This window comes from Gekko japonicus, unplaced genomic scaffold, assembly GCF_001447785.1.
Source record: "Gekko japonicus isolate JY-2015 unplaced genomic scaffold, Gekko_japonicus_V1.1 scaffold1131, whole genome shotgun sequence".
Classification (NCBI taxonomy): domain Eukaryota; kingdom Metazoa; phylum Chordata; class Lepidosauria; order Squamata; family Gekkonidae; genus Gekko; species Gekko japonicus.
The window spans coordinates 128,235-138,938 of NW_015161986.1; the positions used below are offsets into that span (position 1 = coordinate 128,235).

At 44.7% G+C, this 10,704-nt stretch overlaps 1 protein-coding gene across 1 annotated transcript in view; it reads right to left on the minus strand.

Moving 5' to 3' along the window:
* The window catches only part of EBF2 (early B-cell factor 2), a 326,760-nt gene that overhangs the window by 56,202 nt on the left and 259,854 nt on the right, over nt 1-10,704 (minus strand). The window lies entirely within an intron of this gene.

The window sequence follows — 10,704 nt, forward strand, 5'->3', positions numbered from 1 at the left end:
GAAAACGATACTCTCAGCAGACTGACTACCTGAATCTATTTATTTAGGATACTAAATAATTTTAGAGTCCTAAATATTTGACTTATAACTCACCCTGAGCCTGCTATGCGGGGAGGGCAGAATATAAGTAGAATAAAATAAATAAATAAAATAAACCTTGAACCAAGAGGAAAGGCAGGATATAAAAGTTTAAATAAATACACAAAGCAGCTTTCTCCAGTCCCAGACTCAAGGCAGCTTACAATATTTTTAAACAGTTTTACAAGAAAGCATTAAAACAAAGCACCTCCAGAGGCCACACATTTTTTTTAAAAAAACAACAACCATAGAAAGGTTTGGCTCACATTAGCTGAAGATGATGTCTTTCAGAGAAGGACCCACCCACATAATGGCCATCAACATCAAGGGCATCTCTACGCACATACTCAAGCAAACAGGGAAATCCTAGTTTTGTGCATGGCTTAGGAAATTCTGAAAATTCTCAGCCCCTGCTGTATCTCCCAGAATTCCTTGGGAGCAGCTATATCAGGAGAACTGATCATTGGGAACACCATCACCAAAACTCACAATGAAGACCTATGAAAGGAATAAGAACAGACTTTTATACCCCACTTTTCTCTACCTTAATGAGTCTCAAAGTGGCTTGCAATCACATTAGGGCTGCCAAGTGGGGGCGGGGGGTGGGTAACCCCCTGCCTTGGAGGCCCGATTTCCACCGCTGCGGAATGAGGCCCCGGGGGGAACTCTGCCCCCCAGAAGCGCAGCGTGGCTGCGTCACCAGAGGTGACGCAACCATGTTGATCACGGGGGCGTGGCCCTGATCGGCGAGTTTTCCCTCCGACGATCGGGGTCACGCCCCCAACATGATCGACGTCACGCGTCACTTCCGGGACATACTGGTGGCACGCGCGCATCGGAGGAGAGCTCCCGGAGCCCGGTGATGCTCCCCCGCCGGTAAGGAGATTCCACTTGGCAACCCTAAATCACATTCCCTTCCTTGTGAGGTAGGTGGGGCTCAGAGAGTTCTGAAAGAACTATGACTGTCCCAAGGTCACCCAGCAGGCTTCATGTGGAGGAGTGGGAATCAAACCCAGTCCTTCAGATTAGAATCTGTTGCTCTTAACCATTATACCACAATAGTGTTCTAACTAATCCATACATCTCTAGATAATGTCATCAGGTTACACAATAAAGGTAATTATGTAAACCACTTTTAGTGCTTAAATCCTGGTTCATGGGCAAGAAACAATCTCAATCTGATGAATCAACTATAATTCAGATGTCACAACAAGCTGTGGTTAGACTAAAGATTTCCTAAAGTAGGAAATATTCACTATCAGTTCTATGTATGAACGGAGATGGTGCGTGAAATGGAGAATAAACCAGACTTATTCTCATAACAAACTAACCAGAGTTTTTTCTTTACATAACGTAAATCCATGTTTAATTCTAACTGTGGTTTGTTTGTCAAAACACAATTGAATGTACAGTCAAACCTTGGTTTGTCTCAATAAATGCTGGTTTCATGGCCTCTTCTCAGCGGGTATTCCTGCCTGCATTGTGGTGAGGACAGCACAAAGGAACAAGCCAAAATGAAGCCAGGATGGCCTGTGACATCATAGTTAAGACCAGCTGAGGTTAATAAACCTACTTTGAGCCGTGGCTTCCAATATTAACAGGATGTATTCTAACTAGCTATACTTGGTGGAGTGGCCCATAGTTGGACCATCACACTAACTGCAGGTACCGTAATTAAATCATGGTTTCGCAAATCATATGAATGGATTCCAGGAAAAGAATTTCTGCCTTTAACAGTTGATAAACTGTGCTTCGCCTACAGGAAGAAAACCTGCTCTAATGGAGAATTTTATGCTGACTGAAAGAATGCTTTCTTTTCCTGAAACAAACTTAATTCATTCCAAAAGGCCCTTGTCATACTGTACATGAATGCTGCTCTCGCATCCCTGCCACAAAATGTGCTGCTTTCATGTGCCAACAGATTTCATCATTGCGTACTTGGGTGGAGTTAAGACTCTATTCCAATGTGAACATTTCCCCTGTGACATAACAGAGCCCACTCAGATGCACTTCATTATTTTCTCTTAAACAATGGAAATAAATTTTAATCTCTCACTGGCCAGCCCAGACCACACTACGACAGCAAGGGAATAAGGCTGAATTATTCCAGTGTCTGAAATATTTACGAGAAGATTTTAAATTGTAACCAAATGTAAATCAAAAAGTATATTATTGCACATGCATACAATACACACACACAAATACACACAAATCCAACCACACACATGCAGGCACTATATTATATACATCCACTGGGATGGTATAAACATATATATGTGTGTAGCATACAAACAGGCAACCACAGTGCATTGTGAAATATCTTTATGACTGCTTTTTTGAACTATATACAGTGCATTTGGCTGGATGGAAAGAGGGAGGGGGCATCCAAGTCATTAATGTGTGGGCCAAGAGTTCTCCCGGAATTACCACTGATCTCCAGACTGCAGAGATCGGTTCCCCCAGAAGAAATGGCAGCGTTGGAAAGCAGACTTTATGGGATCACATCTCCGCTGCCCTCTGCCCTCTTGAGGTGCCAGTCCCAAATCTCCAGGAATTCCCCAAGCGGGATTTGGTAACCATAACAGTCTCCAGGAATTCCCCAAGCGGGATTTGGCAACCATAACAGGCAGCCTCTATTTTCTCCAATGGAGAAACTGACCTGCAGCCAGATCAGTTGCTGTTTGCCAACAGAGCAAATCGCAGCTCTCTGTACTGCATAAATTAGTTGCTCCGGAGCCATCCTTCCTGAGCTAAGACAAAAATGTGTGAGACGGAGGCTAAGAAATTGTGAGCTAGCTCACACTAACTCAGCTTAGAGGGAACAGTGACAGGCAGCCTCTGTTTTCTCCAATGGAGAAACTGACCTACAGCCAGATCAGTTGCTGTTTGCCAACAGAGCAAATCACAGCTCTCTGGGACTCTTTCAGTTCCGTTCTTGGTCCCATCCCTTCCTCAGTCCTACCTCCCTAACTACAAGGCCCTGTCTACACCACACTGTGCACGAGCTGCGAACAAAAGGACCCATAATTTCCTTTGCTGGAGGTACACATCCTGCATTCGGAGTCTACATATATTAGGGTATCCACCTTTCAGGATAAGTCCCTGGACAGATGGGAACTCCACCACTAGGGTCTGAGTGTAATAAGGAGGTGAAATTATGACTCTTCCCACACATATACTGTTGTATGTACATTGTGACCATATGTTGAAGAGAAATCAAGTGACTGATATGCAAGTATGAAATATCCTTCAGTGAGGAAAATAGATGCATTTGGCCATTTGTATAGCTTGCAAGCTGACTGGGAAAAAAAATGAATTGCCCCTTTAACAGAGGTGTAATAGGATGATGCTATTTAGGGACAGGAAGCTTTTCATGCCATGTAGGTAGAGAGCACCATCCTGTTAAGGGACAGGACATTTCTCTCTAGGCCTATTGGCAACCCTACATAAGATCATCTTGCAATCGACTGAGTTGGCTGAATGGATCCTCCGTGTTCAGAGCCACTGAATACTAATTACAGGAGGACAATAATAACAACAGCAGCAGGAGGAGGATTTATACCCTGTCCCTCACTTGGAGTCTCAGAGAGGCTTACAATCTCCTTCCCTTCCTCTCCCTACAACAGACACCCTGAGAGAGCTCTTTTGAGGACTGCTCTTGAAAGAACAGCTCTAAGAGAACTGTGACTGACCCAAGGTCACCCAGCTGGCTACATGTGGAGGAGTGGGGAATCAAACCTGGTTCTCCAGATTAGAGTCTACTGCTCTTAACTACTACACCAAACTGGTTATCAGTCTTCCCAGGGACATCTCATCTGAGTGGCTTCTTTGGGAAATAGGATTCTATTGACTCTTCCCCCCCTGCATAAGAGTTGCTATTTGCTTCTTTCAGGGAAAACATACAGGTATCTGTAAAAAAAAAAAAACATTCCCTACAGGGCAAGTTATAATTTGAGGGAGGAGAGTGGTGGTGGTAATTGGCTTTGGGGAAACTGCAGAGGGAAGGCTTCACCACCCAAGCACTATAGACATGCTCTGAAAAACTATATGTTTTTTTGAGAAACCGCCATTTTGTGACCAGTTCCACCTACCAAGCCATCATTTTGAGACTGGTAGCTCCCAAGGCTTTGGTAAGATGGAATGGACATACTGCCTGATGCTACTCCCACAAATTAAAACAAAAATCTTGGCCCTACTGAACACTCATGAATACAGGAGTGGCCTCATAATGAACCAGAACATTGACCTGTCAATGTAAGTTTTGTCTATTCAGACAGGTAGTGGTTCTCCAGCATCTCAGGTCTTTCACACTATTGACTACTTGCTGGAACTGAACCTGGGAACTTCTGCATGCAAAGAAGATGCTCTTTTACTGAGCTACAGCCCTTCCCCATGTAGTCTGGCTGAAAACCTGCTTTTGATCACTCTGACACAATGACAATGGTAGTAGCTTTTCCAACACAGCTATTGTATAGACAAATAAGTTAAAGACATTGAAACACAATGTTAGGGTGTTATGAAGGTCATTTTCCAAAGGGATATCCTTATGCAAGGCTTTTCATTTGATGTCAAGGAAGCAGATAAATCCAAATGATTCACATTTTACTGTATGCTATTATCTTGTTTACTGCTCAAGGTCTTTGGGATGATCAAGACCAAACCACATGGTACTTGACTGGCAGTGCCATCCTAAACGCAGCTACACCCCTTCTAGGTAAGTCAGTCAGTCAAAACCTTTATTGGCATAGATTGAAAACAACAACAACATAGGAACCACAGATTTTAAATATACAGAGACAGTCATCCCACCAGAGCTTTAACCTAATATTCTCGAACCCTCATAGCAACAGAGAGAAACCTCGCCACTGCAAAGGTGATTTGAGGGCGGTGATCTGATAGAAGGAAGGATACTAGTCTCCCTTCTGGACAACTGTGCCTATTGATCAAAAGGGGGCTGGTGAGGACATCTCTTCTAGGTCCATTGAACTCAGTACTGTCCTTAGGACTGGGCTGTGGAGCGTCCATTTCTTTAAAAAGAAAAAGGGCTAAAATGATGCCATGGGGAGTCTGAGTTGGATCTGAGTCACGGCTTTGGGGGAGATGTTTCTATATCTTGTCCCATGCTGTTTCCTTGATGGAACGTGTCCTCCCATACTGCTGTTGGCTGCTAAAAAAAGATTACAGTATGGGTACTTTTTCCCTCCAGCATGGCTAATACTAACCAGAAGGTGATACATTTCAGTCAGGAAAATAGCATGAGGAGATGCACTCTGGGTGCCCGCATGGCTGCCAGCCTTAGGAGACCTGATCACAGACTGCCCGTCCTGCCACGCTTTGAGAGCATACGTATTTGATCCACCCCATAGAGTGTGTACATATAAACACATATCTGCATTGTAAACCTATTTACTGCATACATACAGTATGTATGTATGAATATGCAGCACACAGTGACTGTGCATAGAAAAGCTGGGTGGAAGGTTTGTGAGATCTTCTTAACCCAGGAGCCTGGTGTCCCAACTGAATTTGTGAACGAATATTATAGTCGATGGAGCCCAAATGTCTCAGACTAGGGTTGCCAGACCCCCAGTCCGAGCAGGGTTACCCTTGATTTCTGGGGCTCCAGACCACCACTGGCCAAATGGTTGGCAGGGGAAGCCCCACCCCCAAACAGGCACATTGCGCTGCGACATCCCTGTCACAATGACATCACCAAGAAGTAATATCATCGCATTGGGGACATCAGGGGGTGACGCTCTAGTTTTCGGGTGTGCTAGAAGATCCCGGAAGAGAGGCAGGATCCCCCTGCCAACAGCCAGATAGGACCTGGTAACCCTAGATTAAACCCCCTAAATATCATGCATTGGATCATAGAAACATATGTTGCACAGAACATATTCAATGAACAGTCTCATGTACATACAGAATTATAGCACTGGATGGTGTTTCAGAGGATATCTAGTCTAACCCCTGATAAATGCAGGCAATAGAAAGCTAGAGCATTCCTGACAGGTGAGTGTCTGTCTGTCCTCTGCTTGAAGACACGTGCACATAATCTATGGCTATGTTCATACTTGTGCTCTCATCCAGTAATACTTCAGCAACCACTTGAACAATAAAATGCTTAACATTCGTAATGTCCTGCACACTCAGCAGGATCAAGACAAACAGGGAAAGCATTCCTTTTGTAAGTTATCCCCCACCCCCATCAGGTGAATTGGGCAGATGGGGGAGTGGGACAAGGATAATTGTGGGGAAACAATGCAAAAACAGTAATATGTAAAACATTTGCAATAAAATTTAGAACAATTTTGAATGCCTGACAGAATGTGAACTTTTTTTTAATCGTTCAAGGGTGCTATTCACTATTTGTGTTTTAGACAAACACTACTTCATACAGCAAAACTAGCTCTGATGCAATCTCCTCTCCCACCCCGACTTTGCAATTGGGAATTGGCCCTGAAGGGAAAACTGAAATTTTGAAATCCTAGTTGCTCTGATTTACTCCACTGTAATAGGCGATGAGTCATGACATCAAGAAGGCACAATGGCCATTCAGTTTAATCTTTAAGCATTTATTTGCTGGCAACTGTGGTTAATAGTCACTCTGGGGCTATTAACTACGATAGGTAGGCTTCCAGATTTACTTCAAGGTGTGGCTGTTAAAACATCTCCTGCCTATGAGCTTCAAAGGCATCTGAAGACTCCCTACTGGACACAGAATGTTGGACTTCAGTCTAGCCTGAATTCTTATTCTTATGAGTTTTAGATGTCAGGGCCAAACAATAGTGGATGGGCGTAACTTGCTAGTGAGTAGGCTGGAGCATGTGGCATGTCACTGTGATACAGTTTTACATGGACATTTGGCTAGATCCATCAAGGCAATTCTATTTTTCATAGGGCTGGACTCTTGGTTTCTTTCATGGCAAAGCTTTCAACGGCTTGTTCAGTACACTATGACGAAAGGCCACTTAAAATTGGAGGTATGAAATTGCTACTTAACCCAGGCTCCTTAAATCTCTAGCTGAACACAGACCACCACCACCACCACCACCCATGCTTTATGCCGAAGAGTTAAAAGTCCATGGCTTTTTCAAAAGGAAGCGGACATTCCACCATAGTCTCTAACTCCCAGGCCCTCCCCTTTCACCATCCAACTGCTTTCCCCCAGTGAGTATTTCCTGGGTCATGGAGGGTGACCCTTTCCATCTGGAATCAATCAGTCAACTCCTGACAACTTCCTGAAACACCTCACTCCATTTCCTGTTCTCTCCCCCCTTCTCCTTTTCCCCCTGGTTCGCTTCACTCTTCAAAACTGCAGGCCACAGCAGCTTAATGTTAGAGGGTCAGGCACAGTTAGACTCCAAAACACTACACAAGGAAACCTTTGACCTTCAGAAATCTTTACATCTTAGCTAAACAAATCAAGGTCAATATTTCTTACCATTACCTTGTTAACCATTTATGTGCGTTTTCCCTCCCTCCACCAATATTCTTCTGATGGCATATCCATCAATGGCACTTGTTCACCCAAGATCATAAAACATGACATGCTTTTGTTTTCTTTCAGGGTATTTTAGACTGGTGAAAGGCATCGGACTGACATCCCTGGAGATTCAGGTCTGTTAGTATAACTGTTGAATGGCTACCCCGCCGACAAGCTTCTTTTACATAACTAGGCAATATGTAGAACTGAGGGCCTCCTGGAGAAAAAATGTCAGAGATGAGTTAACATGATTTGTCCATTCACTTTATGGCCATCAATGGAAAGTATGAATACTTTATAATTGCTAGAACCTTGCCCATTGGAGGTGGCTAAAGAGTTACTTAGATATTTTTTTTAGTAAAATAACTTCTGTTATCTTTTTGTAAGCAAGCTGCAGAAGTAGCTAGGAGTGCTTTCTATTATCTGTATCAAGTACACCAACTGGCCCCCTTATTTGAACACATTTTCCCATGTCATGATGATCCATGCCACTGTAACCTCAAGCCTAGATTATTGAAGGGTTGCCAGACCCCCACCAGGGGTGGGGGAACCCCTGCTTTTGGGGGGTGCTTTCCGCGGCTGGCCAGATGGCCTCCAGGGGGGAAATCCAACCCCCAAATGATGTTTTTGGGCCACTTCTGGTAAAACCGTAAGTGCCCATTCCAACATGCTGCCATCACCCGGAAGTGATGTAGGCATGTCAGGGACATCTGGGGGTGAAACTCTGATATTTGGGCAATCTCTATGGTAACCTGGCAACCCTAGATTATTGTAATATGCTATATGTGGGCTGCCCCTGAAAGTTGCTCAGAAACTTCAGTTGGTAAAGAATGCTGCCACTAGATTATGCCAGTATGCTCATATAACCCCTGCACATCAGCAGTTTCACTGGCTACCTATTTATTTCCAGGCACAATTCAAGACTCTGGTTGTTACCTTTAAAGCCCTTGGTGGCCTAGGACCCACATATCTAAGGGACTGCCTTTCTCCACATCATCCCATGCACCAACTAAGGCCATCAGGCACCTCATCTCTGATAGTCTCCTCTATTTGGAGGTCTTCTCATCCACAGTGTCTGCATGCTTGTTTTCAGCAGTCATATCCACTCTTTGGAAAAGCCTGCTGGTTATGGGATGGAAAGATCATGCACTTTCCCATAAAAGATGCAAAGCAGAATCATTTCAATGTGCCTTTGGTAGAAGTAACAAACAAATGCCTCTGATTGGCAGCTGGTAGTGACATATGTTGCAGGACTTGCAGTTTTAACCTGATGTGCATTAATTTATGTGTTTTAAATTTTAACTATGTATGTATTTTTTCAAGCTGCCTTTGGGCATTGGGGAAAGGTTGGATATATATTAAAATAAATAAATAAGCCTTGAAGCCAGGTTGACTAATCTATTCTGTTGGACCATGATGGCTGTCCAGATTCTGGAAGGTTCCAGGGGAGGCTTCCAGGAAAGGCAGTGGCCTATGTCCTGACAGAGACAGGTAACTGAAAGCACATCACACACTTTTGCCACCATCATATGGGCTTTCTTGGCACAATTCAAGATGGAGATTTTGACTTATACATTGCTTAATGGCTCGGACAGTTAAGGCCTGACACATCTCAGAAACTCTCCTTCATGTTCTTTCACAGCTCTTAAAGACTGAGGGCACACACCCTTACCTAGAATCTCATTGTATGAAACGATCACCAAAAGCACACTGAAAGACATCCCTGGAGGTTCCCCTTCAATTGAAACTTCTCCCCCTAGTCACCATTAATGTCTGAGCACACCTCACTACTGTAAGTGCTGTATGACTTCCTTGCTTGGGTTGGCTTTTAACAGCCAGGGTTAAGCAGGCATGGGTTAATTTTGTCCAATGTACTTAATGTAATATTTTCAGTACATTGTTTCTGGGTCCATAGGTAAACACTGCCAGAATGACGGCTGGTTCTTTAAAAAAATTTTTTAATGTAAAGAGCATCTATGGCAAACCTGCAGACTCTAAGCCTTGTTCTAGAACTAAGTTCAGGTGATGTTAGGGCTCATCCAGAAACTACCAGTTTCCTAACACTGTTAGATATAAGGGGATGTCTATAAATTCTGATTATTAATTCTGATCACTACACTTAATTTGTTCTTTATTCATTTTCCATTTACTGTCTTCTGGCAGTGGGTGAAGGCTTTTTTGTTTTATTTGGCACATTCCAGTAGCTGTTATTGACCCCTTATTGGGTGCGTTCAGATGGGGCATTTTAGCCGGCATAAACTGCTCTGGTAATTTTTCCCCCACCATAGAGAACAATGGAGGGGATGGGAGGCAACCTGTTTGGGGGCCCGTATAATTCGACCCCCTGGTTCAATGTTCCTGAAACATGGCGGATATCTTGGGGAGAGGCTCCAGCAGCTACCCTGCGATTTTGGAGCCTTTCCCTCAACCCCCTCTCCTCCAGCCCCCAGAATATACCCTATGTTTTTGCCATTGACTTCAATGGCCCATAGGATATAATGGGGCCGAACTGCAGGAAGCCGATTCAGATCAGAGAATCTGATTTGGCCCGCAGCAGCCTGAAAGGGGCCCCAATGGGCCATTATCAGGGGTGCATTTGGTTCACACGAACTGAATGCACATCCCTCCAGCAGCTGGCTTGCTCGGGCTCTCTGCAGCCGCGGGGATCCTGAGCAAGCCAAGGGAAGTGAAGGTGGTTTAAACCGCCTCTCCTTCCCTCCAGCAGCCAGCTTGCTCGGGCTCCCCGAGCAAACCAAGGGAAGGGAAGGTGGCGGAACAGCTGGAGACATTGAGCCTCAGCTCCACAAGTAATGAGCACTTGAGCCCCGCCCCCAGCAGCCCTCAGACTGGAGCACCTGGAGCAGTCTTGGGAGGCGGATTGGCAAAAAGCAAAACCAAAGGCGCAGGAACTCGAGAGAACTCCAGGAATGGAGCCGGTTCCTCTTCCACAGCCCAAAATGCGACCCACGAACCCTGAGCTTGCTTTTTCTCATTTGCGAGTCTGGCCTCCGCACTCCTTTAATGAGACAGCCCTGAAGCTTGGGTTGGCGGGAGTTTCTTTGCACACAGCTTGTGCGGCTGGCTGAGTGCCTCTTCTGCTTGCCCACCTCTCGCCTCTTCTGCTTGCCCACCTCTCGCCT